We start from the raw sequence: 22,411 nt of genomic DNA on the forward strand, positions 1-22,411 counted from the left end.
CATCCTGCTTACCTGAGGCTGTGTAAGACCAGGAAGTCATGTACATGACAGGACACTTAGCTTTGCCTCTGTGGCATGGCCCAGTGAATGATGGTAGAAATATTCAAATGGCCCCTGGCTTAAAAGGGGACTGTCCCCAAAGAAGAAAAGAGTATTGCAGGCACCCTGCATTTCCCAGAGAAGGACACTGGGGACACTCTGGGGGCTCTTGTCTGACTGTCTCAGTGTCTGCAGCACTGTTTTGTTTACCGTTGTATCTGCAGTGCTAACACACTGTGCCTCTTCATCAACGTCAGATGAGGAGATGTGGAAACCCAGTATCTGCCCTTCTGGTCTGTACCCCGAATCAGAGCACCAGTGAGGAAATCAGAGATTTTCATTTTCTACAGTGCATTTGATAACCTGACTCTGATTTATTTTTATTAGCTAAAATAGAGATTATTTCAACTTTCTTTGTTTTTCTCTCCGCTTCCTTTCTTTCCAGAATCCCACCTGACCTTTAGTTCTCCTGCCTCTTGGGCGCCTGCAGTCCTGCAGGCTATGACCGAGCTTCAGATAACACTCACATTTTGAAGATGGCAGGTCAGGAGTTTTGTAGAATGCCCTTCTTGTGGAATCTGATGTTCATCTCACGATAAGATGAGAATTTGGGGTTTGAGAGGAAGACACTAGAGGGAAAAGGCCATTTTCATTCCATCAGTTCATGAGCTACATGCTTGCAATATGCTTCTCACTGCTGTTGAACCTGGTAACCTGGCCAAGGTGTGTTGTCAGAGAAACAAGGTATACTAGAAAGGTTTCTGCCTTTGGGACAGAAAGGGAGAAACACAGCTACCTGACGCCATCACTGAAGATGCTAAACTATAGTGGTTTTTTTTTTCAATTTTTATTCAGGCACCTGATTTACAATACTGTTACTGATAGAGCTTCAGGCAGTGATCCATCACCACAACCTACCACCGCAGTCTGAACCCCTCCGGTATATATGAATTCATATATATGAATTGCCCCTCCGGTATTAGCAGATAAGAAGTGAACACAACACCAAGATCCAGAGAGACAGCTCAAAGGCTAGAGTGGGGTGGAGGTATGCTTTGCATGCTGGAGACCCAGTGGTTGCCTGGAGCGTCACAGTAGTAACCCCTAAGCACCCTTGGAGCAGGCCTCAAGCACTGAGTTTTGATATCCTGAGCACTAACAAATCAGGGAATAAAACCCCCTGAAGTCCAAGAAGTTAGTACACCAAAACCCCCCTGTGAACTTTGCCCCCAAAAGGTGCTGATAAAAGACTTCAGGTCATGTCCCTACCCTCCTCCAGGTGACCATCTGAGGAATCTGCACTTTCTAGGGACCTTGATTTTCTTCAATCATCTCTGGAATGCACTCTGTGGAAATCTTTTCCTTATGGCACATTCCTCTGGATCTCTGGGGCACTGGAACATCCTGTTCCTTCAAGGATTTGGCATTTAGGAAGAGCCAGAAGTCATTTTGGATGAAGGTCCAGAAGATGAGACTATCCGGCAACACAATAGCCGCTGTGGAAATTTGGGAGTAGGTCTGGATTATGTAGAGTAGGGTTTCCCCCTCGATTGTGTGGGTGTTCTGAATGTAGGTGCATTTTCCTGAGGGGTTCTATCTTTGGCTTTTATCATCTTCCCCAAGGACTCGGTGATTCTGAAAAGATTAGCAGCAACATCAACTGCAGAGTGAAGAGATCATATCTGTGTGACTTGTGAACTGACTCTGAGGAAAAGCCATGTGCTCGGAGAGCCAAAGAATAGTTCCATGTTCCCCATGCAATGTAGTGTGTGGTCTTGGGATTCCAAAGCCCCCAGAACCTCAGGGTTCTCACAAAGTGAAATGTTCAGCGTGGTATAAGAGAGTGTCTGTTGATGATTCTTGCTCTGTGACTCCATGAAATCCCAGCAGTGGAATTCCACGCTCATGACTAGGAATGTAATGCAATGTTCCCAGGTGAAAGCTTCAACAGCCCTTGTTCAGGTGTCTGTTGGCACAAGTGTGTTTATTAAAAGAAATCAGAACTGGGAATCTGGTGAGAGAGAAAATGGAGACTCCAAAATTCAGCCAGATTTTCTGAGAATAGTACAAAAAATTTAGGGAAAAAGCTCCTCAAACAAGGGGAGCCAAGGCAGAAGAAAGAGGGGGTTGGGAATACCAGGCTGCCAGGAAGAGGAATCAGCCCAGAGATATGGCACAGGAAGCCACAAGGTTCTGGTAATGCAACTCAGTCTTCAGAATGACCAACTGGAGCAGACAGAATTGAAGCAGTTATTTCGCTAGGAATAAATCCAAGGCAGCAGAAACACCATTCTCGACCCAAAGTGATCTGAAACTATGCCAGGAGCCTGGTCCTCAGGACCAATCCCAGGGTCCGCAGCTAAAGACTTGACTCCATGTGCAGAAGCAGAGACCTTGGGTCAACTGGACCCAGGGAGAAGATGCAGAGATGGTCACCGGGTATCACCACCAATTTACAGCATCCAGGATGTATGCCAGGACCCCACTGGCTTTAGTCCCACACTCATTGGTCCCTGGCTTTATCTCCCTGCCCTGTGTGGGTGCATTTCTACATTACTTCCAGTTCTTCTTTCCTTCCTGTCTTTCTGCCTAGTCTGAAGAAGAGGGAGAGGGTTGAATAAGTTCCCACCTTAAGAAACTTGCACAGTTTGAGTATTGTCCCACTTAAAAGTAAATGACTAAATGCTTAGTCAGCTGGCAGAAAAATAAAACATTCTACAAGACAAAGAAAGCTCGGTTTGTGCATGTGGTAGGATGAGGGTTAATAGTGCTTCCCTGTTTTTCACCTTTTGCAGAGAAGGGAAACTTCACACCACTTCTCACCAAGAAAAATGTGTGGAAGAACCCCAGGCTTCTGGGCCTAGGAGAGAGAACTCACCTGATTGTGAAGTTGTTCCAGCCTTTTCTTTCTGTCCTTTTGAAGTTGGCCTGTCCTCTGGACAGGGGCATTTTTATCTGCCCCGTGGTGAGCATGCCAGCAGGCTTTGCCCTTCAGAAGGAAGCCTGCAGCTCTTCTTGGTAAGCCAAGGCAGGGCGAGGGGGCATTTCAGGAAACCCATTTGGCTGCAGGTCAAGCCACACCATTCAAGTCAGCTTTATCAATAAATAAAGCTGACATTCTGTTCTCCAATGCTCTTTTTTCTGGTTTTACTTCTGCATTCCAAACTAAAAAAGATAAAAACAGGACTCTTCTTTTTGGCCTTCCCATCCCCTGTTATGGGGCAGAAGATGTGTATGTGTGTGTGAAGGGGGTGGGGTGTTGTGTTATATGTGGGTACAGGGACCGCTGGTTATTCTGCACTGAAGCTTTGGCATTAAGCCATGGAGAAGCTAAAACCAGGTCTGATCTTCTAACTTCAAATATCTCTGAATACTCAAGACTAACACTTAAACAACAACAACAAAAAGTGGATAGTGAGGGTTAGTCTCCACATCAGTTTTTTTTTTCTTTTTTGGGTCATACCCGGGAATGCACAAGGGTTCATTGCTCCTGGCTCATGCACTCAGGAATTACTCCTGGTGGTGCTCAGGGAACCATATGGGATGCTGGAAATCGAACCTGGGTCAGCCGTATGCAAGGCAAACACCCTACCCGCTTTACTATCGCTCCAACCCCTCCACATCAGTTTTTACAGTAGCCCAAGGTAGGAAAGAGAAGACAGCAGAGGAGAGGGGTGAGGAGGAGGAAAAAGCTTTTGGCCTTTCACTTAAGCTGCTTTTTCTTTCTGGAATTTCTTCCCTCCATTAATTGCACCTACAAAAACCCAAACATGGTACATTTTTTCTCAGAAATGCTGGATTTTGTTTCTAATTCCACACTCTATCTTTCTAATCACCTCAATTCTTACACATCACACTTTACTTTAGACTTGCATACCTGGGATCAAAGCAAGACTATAGCAGGTGACACATTTGCTTTGCATGTGGCCGACCTGGGCTCAATCCTCAGAACTACATATGGGCACAGCCAGGAGTTACTTCCAGATGGGACCCAAAAAACCAACAAACTAGGCAAAAGTACTTGCATACCTGTTTCAATGAACCCCCTACCCTACCTTTCCTGCCCCACCCATGGGCTCAGTCACCCACCTGGTCCTCTGAGCTCACTGTACATTCCCCTCTCTCAGCCACAGGCCTTTGAGTCCTGCCTAGTCTGGTCTTTCATTCCAGCTCTTGCTCCAGTTCCAGCCCTATCTTAAAACTTGCCTCAAAACCTTTCATCTTCTCCACAACTGCCTAGCGAAGGCCCTCCTCTTGGGATAGCTTGTCCCCTCGGAAGCCTTCCTTGATCCCACCCAGAAATCACCATCACCTCATTCCCCACTTTCAGCTTCACAAACTTTTACCACACCTTTCATGGTACCTAATGCTCTATTGATTTTTGTTGTTGTTGTTAGTACATCTTTTTCCTGAAATCCACTTGGCTTTCTTGGCAAGGCGACAATTGTTTATGTCATTCTTGAACTTGGACTTAACACCTAAATACAGCCTAAAATGGATGAAGGGACAAATGGTACAGAGTGTTTGCATGTGCTCCTCCCCTGTTAAGTATTTAGGAGTCTTGGCTCATTTACCCTTTGCTCTTTTTTCCTTTTGGGTGAGGACTCCTAAGCTGTGCTCAGGAGACATGGGTGCCACTCTTGGTGGTACATGGCCAAGAAAGGCAGCTAGTTTAGATCTAGGTCCAAAGATATATGACAGTCCAGGCCCTGTGGTGTCAGGGCCCAACAGGGGCACACCATTAGGATTTCGGGGCTACACTAGATAATGCTGGTGGGGGTGGAGAGGCCTGCCATGCTGAAACCAAACTGTGGTTCTGAGAACGCAAAGCATACTCTCCCGAGCTCTAGGCTAGCTCCCTGGCCCCTTATCCTTTGTTCTTAATAGATAGATTCATGCCTGGCATATAGTAAGCATCCAGAATGTTTTGAAATGAGTGAATGTATGATTGAGTGAGTGAGTGAGTGAGTGAATAATATCTTTTTTTAAGTTCCCCAACACAGTACGCACTTTCACCTCTGCATCTTCAGGACGTTTCTTATGCTTCTCCAGTAGCATTGTTTTTAACTGTCACTTATTTCAGTTTCTCACTGACATTGCCCTTTGACTCCCTTCACTCCTCCCACCTCGCTGCACCACCATCACCAATGCCAGCATTGGTCTTGATGCAAGCATTGGTCTTCCTTGTTGTTCCCTGCATTGTGTGCCAGAGTGCCAGGCATATGGAAGACATTCGAAGTTGAGAATCTCTGAGAAATATCAAAGTCCATGTCATTCAGAGTTCCTGGTGCAGCAGAGAGATGCTCAAATACACAAGCTCCACATATTGAATGCAGAATCTTCTTATCTTTCCTGCCAACCCCACCCCCGCTGTTTTGCTTTATACAGGCTTAATGTAGCCTACTTCTGGGTGATAGGAAGGTTAAGTTAAAAAGACCATGGTCTTCTTAAGTGAAAAAAGTCAGAGGGAGGAAGGAGGATAAATCCCAGATGATTTCATTCACAGAAACAAAATTAGGGAACTAGGTAAAGGTTTCTCATCTTTTGATCTACTGTATGAGAAGATGACAAACCCTTGGCCTTGGATTACAAAACTGAGGTAACGAAATAGTAGAGAGGGAGTGGGGGAAGGAAGAGGAGGACTAGAATTCATATAGAGACTCTGGCAGAGGGTCTTAGGCACTTAGATGGAGGCAAAGGTGCAGTTACTAACTTCATACATCAAAAAGATATATGTTAGCACTGTAATAACCATGTTACCTAAATTATAATAGCAATTGGAAACTTTTAAACAATAATAAAAGAGGAAATTGAGCTTATGGTTAAAGACAATCTTCTGTAAAGGAAAAAAAAAGGAATGGATTGTGTTTTTCTCAGCTCTAGTGCTCAGTGCTAGAAGGTGCCAGTAAATATAATGTCCAGATCAATAAAGGATATGAAACCTATCAAGAATGAATGAGTCCAAAGACACAAAAGAGTGGCTAAGAGATGAAAATCACATCAGTCAATGAGGAGAAATGGAAAAGTGTGTTCTCCCTCCGGGAAATGACTATAAAAGGATTGAAAATCATGTTTTTCTCCATAAAAGACTGAGTGTAATATGTGCATTTCAACTTCAAATGTGGACACAGCTACAGAGAGAAGAGATTAGAAATAAGACACTATTAACATTTGCTAAAAATGTTTTCATTTATAGCCTTTTTCTCCAGGCATTCATTCTTCTTCTTGTTTTTCTTGTAATCTCCCTATTTGTTCTTTCCATTTTTCTTTACGAAGCAAATACTATGGGCTAGGTACACCTTATTTTAAGTGGTTTCTTTGCATTCATAATTTTTCACACCCCTCGGGACAACTCTATGAGGTAGGTATTCAGATCTACCCTTGAAATGTTACAAAACATGAGCTCACCTTCAAGAATTGATTGCATTCAAGTAACTGCAAGTATTTATTTGGATAAACCTCAATGTCATTCTATTTTTCAAAGCTTCTCTCTCTCTCTCTCTTTACCCCGCTCTTTTTTTTTCTTTTTGGGTGCACAGGGGTTACTCGTGGCTTTGCACTCAGGAATTACTCCTGACAGTGCTCGGAGGACCCTATGGGTTGCTGAGACTGGAATCCAGGTTGGCCACGTGCAAGGCAAAACGCCCTACCCACTGTACTATCACTCACTCCAGCCCCACTCTCTCTTCCTCTTTCATGTCACAGGGTCTTTTGCTTCTGTTGAAAAGTGCTGAAGTGTAAGGCTGAGTGCTCACAGAAAGGATTAGGACTTTCATATCAATTTTAAATGCTCTTGAGGGAACTAACCAATGTGTTTTGATATCAAAGTGGCAAAGTGATGTGTTCAACGCCATGTACACTGCTGCCCCCATTAAATCAGACAGCTGTGAGAGGACCCTAAGATCGTTTAGAAAGTGAAAAGTATAAAACGTGAAGACTCGTTCTGCCCTATAAAAAATAAATTCCACTATTTTTATATTAGCCTTGAAACCAGAAGTCAATTCCAAAAGTGATTTCACTAGTTAGATCAACCACTGAACTGATATTGACATCGAAGGTTGTACATCCATCCATTAGTCTTGCCTAATTCTTTCAATGTTTGAAATTTTCTACATGTGGCCGACCCGGTCGGCCCAGGTTCGATTCCTCCGCCCCTCTTAGAGAGCTCGACAAGCTACTGAGAGTATCTCGCCCGCACATCAAAGCCTGCAAGCTACCCGTGACATATTCGATAAGTCAAACACAGTAACAAGAAGTCTCACAATGGAGATGTTACTGGGCTCGCTCAAGCAAATCGATGAACAATGGGAGGACAGTGCTACAGTGCTACACATAATTTTCTAGAGGAATTTTAAGTTCATAGCAAAACTGATTTTAAAGTACAGAGTTCACATGCATTCCTCCCTTCCCCTTCCCCCACAGAACTTCTTTAACTGTCAACATCCTTGACAAAGTTTGTTAATCTAATATTTAAATCAGATTTAGAGTACATATAATTCGTTTATCAGATATTCATTTCACCATTTGCCGGGCATTTTGCAAAGACTAGACGTGAGAAGAATATATGCTTATTTGTTTATAATCAAGTGGGAGAGAGATCCATTAAAGGCCCTCCCGTTGATCATCGATTTGCTCGAGCGGGCCCAGTAACGTCTCCATTGGAGACTTTGTTGTTACTGTGTCTGGCATATCGAATACTCTCGGTAGCTTGCCGGGCTCTCCGAGAGGGGCGGAGGAATCGAACTCGGGTCGGCCATGTTGGCCGCTTGTAAGGCGAACGCCCTACCCGCTGTGCTATCGCTCTAGGATTTATATCCATTAAAGAAATAATTAAATTAAAAAATGCTAGTTAGATCTGATGAGGAGTGGCTAGAGAGAGAGAACTTCGGGCCGATGCTTGCCAGGCACGTGGACAACCCGGGTATGGTCTCCTGCACCCCACAAGGACCTCAAGCCCATCAAGAGTGACTCTGAGCTCAGAGTCAGGGGTAAAGCCCTGAGCATAACCCCATGTGATCCAAACAGAAAAAAATAATCAAAACAATTCTGAAGAGCAAACTCAAGTATGTATCCCAGGACAACTCCCCAAGGTGGAAGTATTATTTTGTTAAGAACTGTTTTCTACTCCCTTCCCAATTATTATTTTCTCTTGTGACTCACTGAGCGGGCAACTCCCACACATTTTGTTTTCTTTTCTGGATGTTTTGTCTCCTCCATGTTAACTTGCTTAACAGGTTTATCTAGGTCTCCTTCCCTTACCTAAGGTCTTCATACGGAGGCCCAGTGGTCACGGGACACACATGTTCTCCAACCTTACACAGTAGAAATTCACATTCAATTCATGATACCAAATTCTCCAGCCCACTGAACACTCCAGATGTATTCCCTGCCTTCTCTTCCTAAGGAACCTCAGTGATTTGACTACTGTTAAAAGGGTGACCCCCCCAGACCATCAAATTCTCTTATTTCAAGACTATCCCCTCTGTTTCTCTGAGGCCTTTCTAATATTGCTTCTTTTTCATTGCAACCAACAACAATGGACAGGGCTTTTTTTTTAATCTATAAATTGTGTCATTTAATCCCCACAATCTCTCTCCCTAGCTCCTTTCCTCACAACTGGCCTACCAATCATCTAAACATTTGTGGAACTAATGAATGAATCAAGTTACTGGGAAGGATAAGACTCTCCTCCTTGGACAGAAAGCAGATCTTAATTTCTGTCTTTTAAATGTTTTAAAATGCTTAAAAGTTTTAGAGATGTTTAAGTTTTTAAAAATAGTTCAAAAAATTTTAAATGTTTAAAAAATTTTAATAATAATTAATTTATAACCTATCAGTAATTTCAAGCTGTTAATCCATTTATAATTATATCTTGTATGAATCACTGTATATAAGTATGAACTTGCTATTCTCAAGTGAATTCTTGTTTTAATCAGAGGCAAAATTATACCCAAACATTGCTATGAAGTAACAATTAAAAATGAAAAATGTAAATTACCTACTGCCTCATGGGGCTCTAAAACACAAATCCAGATTTTTAGCTCCAGCTGTCTGTTGCACGTATCTAGATAGTTGTTTTATAACTCTTCGATGCCTCTTCTCAGGTTACACTGAATAGCTTATCTCCTCCCCTATAGATGGTACCATATTCCTGTTTTGTGTATTTTGGTAGCACTTTATATTTGTAAAATGCATGGTAATCATATTCATTAGTATTTCTGCAAAGTCCTCCTCTGTGCGGTAGCTCAGCATTATCAAAGCTAAGCATAAAAATAAGTATGCACTTATTGAGAAGATGCTGATAGGATCCAAATGAAATGTCAATGAACACTAATGTACAATATACAAAATGCTATCTTTTCTTCAGATACATTTCATCCCAGCTCTCAAAAATTCCTTTGCATACCATTTTTATTTCCAACCCTAGAAATGAACCTCATTTTTGCACGAAATAATTCTGACATTAGAGCTTAACTTTAAATGTTAGTTAGGATTTAGCTTGCTATTTAAAACTTAAGTACACGCAAGTTTATGCCGGGGTTTCAAGTCAGTATTTCACTTTTGAAAGCTCAGTTGCATTTTTGGTCAGAGCAAGTCAGATTAAGATAAAATCATAACGAGTCAGATGCGGTGCATTTCTCTTGAGGCTCCACGATGCTGCTATCAAGAACTCAAATTTCCATTGTCTTTTGGTTTCACCAAAACACTACATCTGGCCTCATCTCACAGTTCATAATGGGACTCTACCTCTAGCCTCTCACCCTAGCTCTCACCCTAGTTTCAGACGAAAATATAAAATGAGGAAGAGGAGGTGCAGGTGAGGGATGAAGGAGAAGAGGAGGATGCGGGAGGGGGGTGCAGGGGGGAAGTCAGATAACACTGAGAAGAGAAAATAAAGACTTTTCATTTGCCACCCAGAAGATTTGGGCTAGACTACATACTTCACCAATGAGAGTCCCCTGGTCCCACACACTGCATGAAAGAGACAATAACGCGTTTGTTTCTTAAAAACAAAACAAAACAAAAAACTAGGCAATTGCCATTCCCAATAAAGCTGGCATTCTAGAAATAATGGGGGAAAAGGACAAGTGCTTTTTAGATAAGAACTACCAATGTCTGGCATACCTGCTGTTTTTCATGTGAACTATACAGACAGCTGAATGTGAGGTGCAGAGAAAGAGCAGGTCGGTGACTGCACAGCTGGAGGAGAGCTGGTTTCTGCATATGGTTCCTGGAGTTTACCACCCTTCATGTTGTGAGAGAATCTTAATAAGATCTTAGACCCAGATATGAAGTTCTAGATAACGGAAGGAAAAGGTGGTACTTGACGGAGAGTAGATTTGAAATTCCCACAAGTATGAACAAGAGCACTGTTTCAAAATGTTCACCCCAGAATTATTTATAAGAGGAAAACCTGGAAGGAATCAAATGTTCGTCAACAAAAGGATAAAGTTTGTTTGAGTCATCTAAACTAATTTACAATGGTCTAAAAAGAAGTGAAATTTGGAGGCAGGGGTTTGGAGCACTTGTCTTGTGTGTGTGAGACCTGGATTTGATCCCTAATACCACCAAAAAATGAAAGTAAAAAAAGTAAAATTTGGTAAAACTATTTACTAGGCAGCAAGATATTTTACTCAATTTTTAAAATTTTCTTAATGATTTTTAAAATTTTTTTATTTTTAATGAATCACTGTGAAGTACAATTACAGACTTACAAACTTTCGTGATTATGTTCCAGTCATACAATGATGGAGTACCCATCCCTCCACCAGTGCCCATTCTTTACCACCAATGTTCCCAGTATCTACCAACCCCGCTGTCCCCCGTCTCTGGGACAGGCACTGTAGCACTGTAGCATTGTCCTCCCATTTTTCATCAATTTGCTCGAGCGTGCACCAGTAACATCTCCATTGTGAGACTTGTTGTTACTGTTTTTGACATATAGAATACACTACACGGAGTTTGCAAGGCTCTGCCGTGCAGGCAGGATACTCTCGGTAGCTTGCCAGGCTCTCCAAGAGGGACAGAGGAATCGAACCTGGGTCCGCCACATGCAAGGCAAACACCCTACCCACTGTGCTAATGCACCAGTCCTGTGACAGGCACATTCTCTTTTACTCTCTCTCTTCTTTTGGGTGTTATGGTTTGCCAGAAAACAGACCCAGAGAACTGCAAGAACACCCCCCACCCCCTCGGCCACAGTGGCCCCCAGCACCCAGGCCAGAGGGCTTCCCGGCAAGCATTAAGACTGCATCAGAAGTGGGACTTTAATTCTGCTCGGGCACTGACATGGCCAACTTCCTCACAGAATATTTAACTCATATTTGTTTTTCTGTATGATTAAAATATTTCATAATTGGGGGGGGTTGGGCCACACCCAGTGATGCTCAGGACTTACTTCTGGCTCTGTGCTCCAGGATCACTTCTAGCAGAGTTGGGGGACCATATGGAATGCAGTGGGTCAAGCCCAGGTCAGCCACATGCAAGGCAAACAACCCCACCCACTGTACTATCGCCTTGGCCCATGATTTCATGATTTTGATTTCACACTTTTATAATTATTTGGTCCATAATCCACCTGCATCAAAATCACTGCAGCCAAAGTGTTAAAATGCAGATTCCTTTTGTGGACTCCCACGACCAGTGTGGGAGACCCACGGCTGAGCTCAGCAGTCAGTGTTGCATGCGAGGCCATCAGCTGATTCTGAGGAGCACCAGCAGAGTCTGGGAGAAGAAAGAGCTGGGTGGGAAAAGGAAGCTGATGTGACTTCTGAGCTGGAGCATTGAGTCATGTGGAGCCCCGAGGAGGAGGGCTGCCACTAACCTGGTTCTCAGCAACTGGCCTGGAACACGCAAGCTGCCACCACTCAACACAGACAAGGAGAGAAGTCCAGTGATAATCAGGGCCTACTGGTATTGAAGTGTGAGAAGTGGAGATTTCCAACAGCAGAGCCTTAAACAAGCAGCCTTGCATTTCCTGCTCCTGTGGACGAGTGCAGGTAGCAAAGATGCAGAGTTCTGTACTGTCAGGAAGTCAGATTGGTTCTATCCTCCTCCTCCACCATATATGGGGTAGGGGACATCTCTGCCTCATGCATGGTCTAAGATGACTGTTGAGTTTTTATCTATCTATCTATCTATCTATCTATCTATCTATCTATCTATCTACCTGTTTGCTTTTGGGGTCATACCCAGTGATGCACAGGGGTTACTCCTGGCTTTGCACTCAGGACTTACTCCTGGCCATATGGGATGCTGGGAATCGAACCCGGATCGGCTGCCTGCAAGGCAAATGTCCTACCCACTGTACTATTGCTCCAGTTCCAACAGTTGAGTTTTTGCCACCTTTGCCATTGTAACTAATAGGAAGGTAGAAAAAGAGAGAGGGCAGAAACCACTATTCAAGTTCAGAATGGCATCTTGTGCTCATAAAGAATCAAAAGAGAGTTCATGACATGTCTTTATTTTTTTTTTTATAGAATCACCATGGCAAGCTACCTGTGACGTATTTGATATGCCGAACACAGTAAAAGCAAAGTCTCCAATGGAGACGTTACTGAGCCCGTTCGAGCAAATCGATGAACAACCATGAGATGCAGTTACAAAGCTTTTATGATCGAGTTTCAATAATACAATGATCGAACACCCATCCCTCTACCAGTGTACATTACCCACAACCAATGTTGTGGGTCCCCAGTATCCCTCCCACCATCCACCCACCCTCACCCCACCCCCTCCCTCTATAGCAGACACTTTCTTTTTTACTCTATCTACTTTGGGGCATTATGGTTTATTAGGGTTTACAATACAGATACTGAGAGGCCATAATGTTTGGTCCTCAGCACACATCTCCCATCCGAGCAATCCCTCCAACCACCATTGACTTAGTGGTCCCTTCTCTTTCTCAGCTGTCTTCTCCCCCAGCTCATGAGGCAAGCTTCCAACCATGGAGCAATCCTTCAAGCTCTTGTCTATACTGTCCTTGGATGTCAGTCTCATACAATGTTATTTTATATTCCACAAACGAGTGCAGTCATTCTATGTCTGTCGCTCTCTTTCTGACTCACTTCACTTTGCGCCCAACTTGAAGAAAGGAGCATAGCTCTCCCACCATGGAGGAAAGGGTAGAATGGAGGCAGGAACCCATAATGAAATGTATATAAAAGCCCAGGTCCCCAAACTCCATACCCTGCCCTAAAGATAGCAAAATCAGAGTCACACAGTGGTTTCTGGTGTAGCTAGTGAAGAGACAGCCTGGGAGAGGTGCAAAGGGCCCCACTCTCCCTGCCGGATGCCAGTCTGTATTTAAACAGGATCCCCAGCACCAGCATAGGAAAAGTTAGAAACTAGGGAAACTTGTAAGCCTATATTAGGGAGTAGAGGGGTGAGGGAGAGATGGTGGGTCTCCTGTGAATGGGTCCCCTGTGTATGTCGGACAGAGGGCAGAAGAACCGGACATAAGGGACACAAGTGGTAAACATTGCCAGCAATGAAGCACAAGGAAGAGGAGGAGAGACAAAGGAGCAGGAAACTTGCAAAGATTCCTTCCAAGGGCAAACCCCACTCTTAAAAAGAATCAGAGAAATGTGAGCCAAGTGTCTCTGCATCAAGGATGAGGAAGCACCAGATTCTTACCACACCCAAGTCGTCAGTTCTGATTCCCACCTTGGGTGTTGAAACAGAGGTTCCAAGATGTTGACTTGCCAACATCATGCAGCTCAGGATTAATTCAGTTTACAAGAATACCTTGTAGCCATTTGGCCAAGTTCCAAAGCACTATGATATGCGTTTTCTAATTTAATTCTCATAATTGCTCTGACGCAAACTGAAAGTGACTGTCATTTTAATTGTGCATCTGAGGAATTCAGTACTTTTGATTTGGCCCAATTCCACCCCACCTCCAGTTAGGCTTCCTGGTTTCATGACCTATGGTGATCATGAAGGAAAAAAGGGGAAAATGGAATTCTGGTGACTGGAACAGTGACAGTCTTGCCCTGTGGCAGGAATAAAAGAGATACCTTCTCGTGTAATTTATATTGTTATTGCTTTGATTACAACAATTGGTTTTGTTCACGAGGAAAGTGATATTATGAAAGTAGGTTAGTGAAGTGAGGAGTACAGAAGCAAGGTAAGGAATGGAAATTGAAGTCCTTGGGTCGGCAAGAAGGGAAGGCATTTTAAATAATGCTGCAGAGCATGCTCTTAGAAGCCATACGAGCTGGGTCCACATGCCAGCCCCATATTTGAAATGATGAGGTGGGGCAAATTACTTAACCTCCCTTTGCTTCTACTTCCTCATTTTCTAGATTGAGATAAATACTTTATTGGGCGATATTATGAAGATTAAATGAGGGAAAGTCTCTAAGGTGATAAACTCAATGCTCAGAAGAAAATCAATGTTCAATAATAGTAGCTTTTGTTAAGTCCAGTTATGGATCAGAAGAAGAGACTGAGCAGGAAGTTAAAGAACTGGAAGGCACAAGCGCACAGGAAAGAGATGGATAACCTACATTAACTGCATTGAGCGCTTACAAGTTTATGCACTTCATGTTAACTTTAAATTTCAAAAATGACTCCCTCTTTTCCTCAGACCCAAAGTCTTCACACACTTATTACAATGAAATTTCTCCCTGATACTGCTGCTTTTGTGACCAGTGTTTTCAAATTGTACCTGCTAAGTTTCTGCCATTTTCACATTTATTAGATAACTCTGAATCTAGCAAAGGAATACAAGGGAGATCATGGAAATCAAGGACAAATGCCGTGGAACTTGTATTACCTCATTTATGAGAAGCTTTGGCACGGCTCTTGAAGGTGACAGATGTTCTACTTCCTAGAACCTTTTTGTTCCCCCTTGAAAATCTATATTTTCCTTTAGTACAGTGATTTCTTGTTATTGATCAGGAATAGCTATCAAATATCTTTATTTGGGTCTGAGGGTGCCAGAAAGTGAGAAGGAAAAATACATCAGTACTTAGTGAAGAGTTGAATGGCAAAGCTGAAAGGAAATTTGAGAGAAGGTAGTCTTGTCTCTTTATGTGGGAAATTATTTGCTATTTCAGCAAAGGATAGAGAGACTTGCTGGGGAAAGAAAGAGGGAGCAAATGGAAAAATTACATCTCATCATAAGTCAATCCTTTGATGGATGGAGAAGCTACTTTAATAGCAGAGAGCACTTCTCCAGTGGCCAGCTGGCACTCCCCACCCCCCTTGTTGGAAAGATTCAGTATAACAAATAATAGAGTATGTGATAACAAACCAGTAGATACAAACTAAGAACAAATTGAAGTGTTTTTCTTACCCATTTTGGTGAGGGACCACTGATTTTTCCTTTGAAGCAAGGCTCAAAATATCCTGACTACCAAACTATAACCAGAAACCAAGCTGACTGATACCAACAATGTACCCAATAACACTTTCCTCAGCAATAAAAATGACATCTCTATAGTATATTTATAGTTTCGAAGGAAGCTCATTTCCTTGTCTTAGTTTGTCTTATAAATAACCCTGTGAGCTAAGTGTCATTATTCTCATTTTCTACTCGAAGAAACTAAGGCTTAAAGAAGTTGAGAGCAGTATCCACTTCTGGGCTGCCTTACCATGTGACCTTTCTTTGGCTCCTTCAATGAAGGTCAATCTAAGGTCACATTTGGTACAAAGGGTCTTTGAGGGCACGGGATGGGGGGTGGGGGAAAATCCCACTGCTGCCAAGCATCCCCTAGGTTTCAGTAATATTTTCTTCCTCCTGGCCAGTTCCATTGTAACCTTGACTTCTTTAAGACTGGGGGTGTGGGGGACCTAAAATAAGAACGGGCATTAGGTGGGAACAGAGCAGACCAGTCCTACCAGGAGCTAAGGTACAGCTTCCCTGACTTAGGGGTTCCCTGTGTCTTCGGTGCTCAAGGACACTGTGCAGCACAAACCTCCTGCAGTACCCTCTCTGTGCTCCAGTAGAGTCCGTCCGGAGTGACCCCTGAGTATCCCAGTGCTCAAAACGTCTCTCTTCTGGACCCTTGAAAAATCTCAGTCAGTGTGACTAGAACAGCAACCACTGATTGCAAACTACTATTATGCTACAGAAGTTCCTGCACAGCAACAAACATCCTAGAGACTAGCAGTCTTCTTCAGTCACACCAGCTTTTTTCTTCCAACCTCAGCACAAAACCTCCATCCATTCTTGAAGCTCCTTTTCTCTTTGTTCCTCCTCTGATCACAGCCTGATCTGGAGGGAATGTCTTCTTTTGTCAGTGGTCAATGAGTTTAGAATTGGGTCCATGCCTAGAGGAGGGGAAGAAGCCTGGTTTTCACATTTCTGGCATCACAGAGCAAAGTAACGCCAATTATAACTGCATGAACCACTCATACCAGTTAGCAAAGATTTGGCCTGAACTTATTCCAGGCTGCAGCATACTCTAGCTATGCTGCGTTGGGCAAACAACTTGCCTTCTCTGTGACGCAGTGTGTGCATCTTTTAATAGGGTGATGATAATACATATATAGTGCTTCACTTGATCAGTTGACATCCCGTTACTCATCAACTTGCTCGAAGGGGGCGCCAGTAATGTCTCTATTCATCCCTGTTGCATGCTAGTGTAGCCCAAGGGCATCTGCTCGGTCCAGGAACATGAACAGCCTCAAACCCATCATTCAGGATCTTCACAAAGAAGTCTGACCATATCATAGGTGGGCGGCCACACGATCTTTTGACGTCCTGTGGGATTCAGTTGGTAATGTCTCTAGTCCAGCAGTCGTCTCCAAATCTCATTACGTGTCCAGCCCATCTGATTTTCGACACCTTGGCAAATGGAACAGCGTCTCTGATTCTTGATCGTCAACGGAGATTGGAACTCTGGATTTTTTTCTCTCATTTGAGTGAAGCATGATACTCCAAGCATAGCTGTGTTGATTCCTCTTTGGGAGACCCGAATAGTGTTCTCATCCTGTTTTCATTGGGCACAGGATATGTTAATGCAGGAAGAACAGTGGAATCAAAGAGATGTGCCCAGAGCCAGAGGTCCTTCATCCTCTTAGCTATTTCTTCGACGCTTTTGAAGGCGTTCCAAGCTGCTCTCTTCCTTCTCGCAACTCAGGTGCCAGGTCATTCGTCATGTTGACTTCTTGACCTATGTACACATAACTTGCATTCGGAGATGTTCATCCCGTTGAGAGCAAATGGAACGTCAGGAACAAGACTGTTTCTCATAAACATTGTCTTCGTGAGATTCAGCTGTAGTTTGACCTTTCACACTCACAGCCAAAGTCAGCCACATCTGTGCCGCTTGGCTGATGTTTGGTGTTATTAGAACAATGTCATCAGCAAAGCAGAGGTGGCATAGTTGCTGACCTTTTATCTTCACTCCCATCCTTCCCATTCCATTCGTTGCATGATGTTCTCAAGGGTGGCACTGAAGAGTTTTGGTGAAATGGTATCACACTGCCGAACCCCTCTCTTGACATCAATGATCATCTCCTTGTAGAATGGTGAGATCCTGGTAGTGAATCCGCAATACAGCTCACGAAGGATCCTGATGTATTGAGTTTGAACGCCCTGTTTGGCTAGGGCTACAATGACAGCTTCAGTCTCAACAGAATCAAAGGCCTTCTTTAAATCAATGAACATTAGACAGAGCGGCATCTTGAACTCTTGAGAAATCTCAATGAGCTTGCTTACTGCATGGATATGGTCGATCATGCCGAATCCTTTTCAGAACCTGGCTTGCTCGCATGGTTGTCCTTCATTTAGTGTTCTGCCAATCCTATTCAGGATGACTCGAGTGAACAGCTTGTAGACAACAGACAACAGGCAGATTGGGCGACAGTTGCCAATGTTGTGGATTTCTCCCTTCTTGTACAGTAGTATGCAGTCCTGCTGGTTTTCCATTGGGATGGAACCTTTCATTCAGACAGGTAGCATATGAAGAGCCGAGCCAGTGTATTTATGAGTACTGATGGCAGGTTCTTAGGTGTTCGGGTCTAACCTTGTCTGGTCTGGGTGCTGTTCGCTTCTTTACCAATGAAATGGCATGTCGGATTTTGGAAGGGAGAACGTTGGGAATGACATATCCATCCTGCGGAATTTGCTTTGTGGGCAGGTGGACGTGGCTATCGAAGAGATCCGAGTAGAAGTCATGGATAATCTTCTCTATTGCCCTTCTGGAAGATGTGATAGATTCATCAGGACGTCAGAGGGCCGTCATCTTGGTCGTGTAGTTGGCGAAAGACAGGCAGGCCTTGCAAATGCTTTTCCCAGCTTCTGCCACATCTACCAGCATTGCTGCTCTTCTCTCTTTGAGGTCTTCCTTTATTGCTTCTCTGCACTGCTTTGCAAGCTCGGACTTTCGCTTGCAGTTGCATGAGGCTTTTGCCAAGCCACGCTGGCAAATGAGCTCGAGAGTTTTCAAAGACAGGTGTCTTTTTGTGGCGATCTCTCTCTCTCTCAGCGTTCTTCACACAATCATGGAGGTGCTGAACCATTTGATCGTATTCCTCATCAATGTTGTCAATGACGGCATCTTCCCATGTTGCTGCAATAATGCCCAAGAGCTCTCAGTTGGTGGTCGTTCTGGGAGTTCTCTTTTTAAACTTTGCAGCCCTTTCTCCCCACTCCATGAAGTAGAATTTTGCATGAAGGAGACGGTGGTCCAATCCCATTTGGAATTTTAGGACAACAATGACATTGGTCAGGTAAAACCGTCAATTGAGTATGATGTGGTCAATTTTGTTGTGGAACCGTCCACCGGGAGACTCCCATGTCCAACGTTTAAATTCGGTCTTCTGGAACTGTGAGTTACCATGGATGGTCTTGGTCGACATGATGAACTCAGGCAATCTCTCACCCTGTTCATTCCATTCTAGGCCATGGATCCTGATGTGGAGTTCTTTGGCTGATCTTCTTGGTCCTATCTTGGCATTAAAATCACAGACAATGATCTTGTAGAAGGTGTGGTCTTCTTTTTAGAACTTCTCCAGTCACATGTAGAACTTCTCAATTTCTCCTTCATCATAATTGGATGTTGGTGCATATACAACAAAGATAGAAACTGCCAGCAGTAAGCCACATCTATTCAAGTGTAATCATCCAATTTGTGCTGTTAGGCATTCAAATGAATCAGTGTTTTTATTGCCAAGTTTGTGTTGACAAGGACACCGACACCACCGACGCCTCTTTCGTCACATGTTCTGATTGAACAGTTCTTCTCCAGTGTGGAAAATGGCATGATGTGACTGATGCCTTCTCCTCTCGGTCAGACCAATGATGTCATACTTGATTTTTCGTGCTTGCACCATCAGGTCCTCAATGGATGCATCCGATGCCAGTGTACGTTCATTGAAAGTACAGACAGTCATTTTTGTCCTTCTTCGTTTTGGCAGCCTAGTTCGGCCCTGAGATTTTATCAGCCTCTCCTTCCTCATCCTTTTTTTTTTTTAATTTTATTAGTGAGACACCATGAGTTGTAGACTTACATATTTTGTGCTTGGGTTTCAATTATACAATTATCAAATACCCATCCCTCCACCGGTGCCCATTTCCCACCATCACGGATCCCAGTATCCCTCCCATCCTCCATCTCCCCCATCCCACCCTGCCTCTGTGGCAGGGCATTCCTCATCCTTTTTAACGCTGCTCTATTGGTGGCTCTTTCAGGGTCAGGGGAATGAGACCCATTGTATTTACTGGTTTTGGCATATCTAATACGCCAGGAACAGCTTGCCAGGCTCTACCCTGAGAGCGGAACACTCTTAGTAGCTTGCCAGGCTCTCTGAGAGGGATAGAAGCTTTTAGGGCTGCCTCTAATCATCCTTGCAGAACAATAGATCCTTAGATCCTCAGTAACACTTTATATGCAGGTATATAAAGTGCTACTGAGGATCTAAGGATCTATTGTTCCTACTGTACAGAGAAACTATACACATAGAAATTAGATCTAGTAAATTTTTTGGTGGGTGTGTGTGTGCGGGGGGCGGGGGGAGGGGGAGAAAGACTTAGCAATACTCAGGGTTTACTCCTGGCTCTGCACTCAGGTATCACTGCTGGTGTTGCTCAGGAAGGCCGTATGAGATTCCAGGGGCCTAACCTGCGTTGACTGCATGCAAGGCAAGAACTATGTCCTCTGTAATATCTGGTCCCTAGATATACTGAATTATTTTTCATTGTCTATATTTGTTTAAGCTAAGTTCTTTATATCTTAAATTCAGCTGGAATTACCCTAACCCTTCATGTGTAGATAGTGAGAGTTTCAGATGTCCCTTTCCACAGATCGTGAGGGGTGGGCGTGGGAGAAAACAGTAAGTTTATAGACATTTCACAGAATTCCTAAAAGTTTTCTTATATTACTTTTTTTTTTTTTGCTTTTTGGGTCACACCTGGTGATGCACAAGGGTTCCTCCTGGCTCTGAACTCAATAATTACTCCTGGTGGTGTTCGGGGGACCCTGTGGATGCTGGGGATCGAACCCAGGTCGGACGCATGCAAGGCAAACATTCTACCCACCGTACTATAGCTCCTGCCCACCTTTTTCTTTCTTTCCTTACTTCCTTCCTTTTTCTTTTTTTCTTTCTTTCTTTTTTCTTTTTTTGAGGAGAGGATTTGAAGGCCATACCAAACAGTGTTCAGGGTTACTCCTGGCTCAGTTACCAGGGATTATTCCTGGTGGTACTCGAGGGATCATACGCTATTCCTGGGACAGATCCAGGATCAGCCACAGGCAAGGCAGATAATTATATTTCTTGATTAGCTCAGCTTCTAATTATCCACTTCTTTGGAATTATTCTGTTTGTAGATTATTTTGTTGTTCTGTACAATTGTGACCCACAAATGTTTATCATATCTATATCCATACAAGGGTCACAGAGATAGTATAGGAGCACAGGGGTTAAGGTACTAGCCTTGCATGTGGCCAACACTGGTTCTATCCCTGGAACGGCATGTGCTCCAGCCTTCATCGCTGCCAGGAATGATCCCTGAAAACAAGTGTGCAGAGCCTGGAGCATTGCCAAATGTGCCCCCACCAAACAAAACAAAATAAACCAACCAAAAAACCTGGCTAAATCCTTAAAGGTCAACACATTAGTCACAAAAAAACCTTGCTTAAAATTTAAGATTGTCCTTTCTAAGGACTTCATTAAATTATTGGCTGAAGATAAAACTCGCCCTTTCTGTTTCGAGGACAGTGGGAAATAGGGAGAAGACAGTTATTAAAATGCATTATCTTAATTACTTCTCACAGTAATGCTTTTAGGTAGGTTTATTCTTCCCATCTTATCACTAGGAAAATTGAGGCTCAGAAAAGTTAAGGCAGATACCCAAGGTTACTGAACTGGAAAATGATGAGAGGCAAGAACATATCAGCCTGGCTTGGAATCCCTCATTATTTCCCCTTTGTTTCCCCTGGACCTTAGGACAGAAAGTATCCCAAATGCAATTCTTCCTCTGCCTGGACCAGTTTCCATTATGCTCCTGATTGTTTTCCTATACGAAGTGTCCCTGACTTCATCTATGGTGTTGAACCTGAGCCCAGCCTACCAGGTCAGATCTGACCCACACACAAAGGAGCAGAACCCTCCACTTTAGTCTTTACTCTGGATTCCTAACCATGCACCCCACGGTCCTTATAGCAACATAAACCCACACTGAGAGCTGAACCATCCCGAATTTTTAGTCAGTGGAAACCCCTATTTACAAAGATCCTGCTTGAGCTTGGGAAGCAGATCCAGGATGAATCACTGTTTCACCACTTCCTGCAAGAACGAGACAGTTCACCTCTCTTGATAAATCCTCAGTTCCTTGTTCCAAGGAAGCAGTTCTAAAAATTGACATGATTTACCTAGTATAAGAAGAATTAAGAGAATGAGTGCAAATAAGGTCCTAACCCAGGACATGAAATGTCACAAAGTTCACTAAATATTAGCTGTAGCATTAATGCTAAGTGCTCATTCTCTCCCCTATCTCCAGACAAATCAGATCTTTCCACTTTATTTCTCCCGCCTTCGTGCATGCTGAATACACACACACACACACACACACACACACACACACACACACCCACACGCCATGGAAGGACTCTCTTAAATCCAGCAGCCTGGCCTTAGAAATCTTGGATCCAATTTTATCACATACTCGCTGTATGATCTTGGGCCAGACAATTAACCCCTCTTTATTTCCAGTTTTACTCTGTAAAATGGAAACTATAATTTTGAACTCTCAACACACAGCACTATCATAAGGATTGCATAAGTACACATGTAGGAAGCTCTGTGTTTACCTTATTTCTATTGTCTTTGTAAAGTAAGTTAGCAGGTTTTCTTAAAACTTCATGCAGGACTTTGTATTATCCTGATGCACTAAAAAATATGGAGTAACTCAGATTAACAT

The sequence above is a fragment of the Sorex fumeus genome, unplaced genomic scaffold (genome assembly GCF_029834395.1).
Source record: "Sorex fumeus unplaced genomic scaffold, SorFum_2.1 ptg000034l, whole genome shotgun sequence".
Taxonomy (NCBI): domain Eukaryota; kingdom Metazoa; phylum Chordata; class Mammalia; order Eulipotyphla; family Soricidae; genus Sorex; species Sorex fumeus.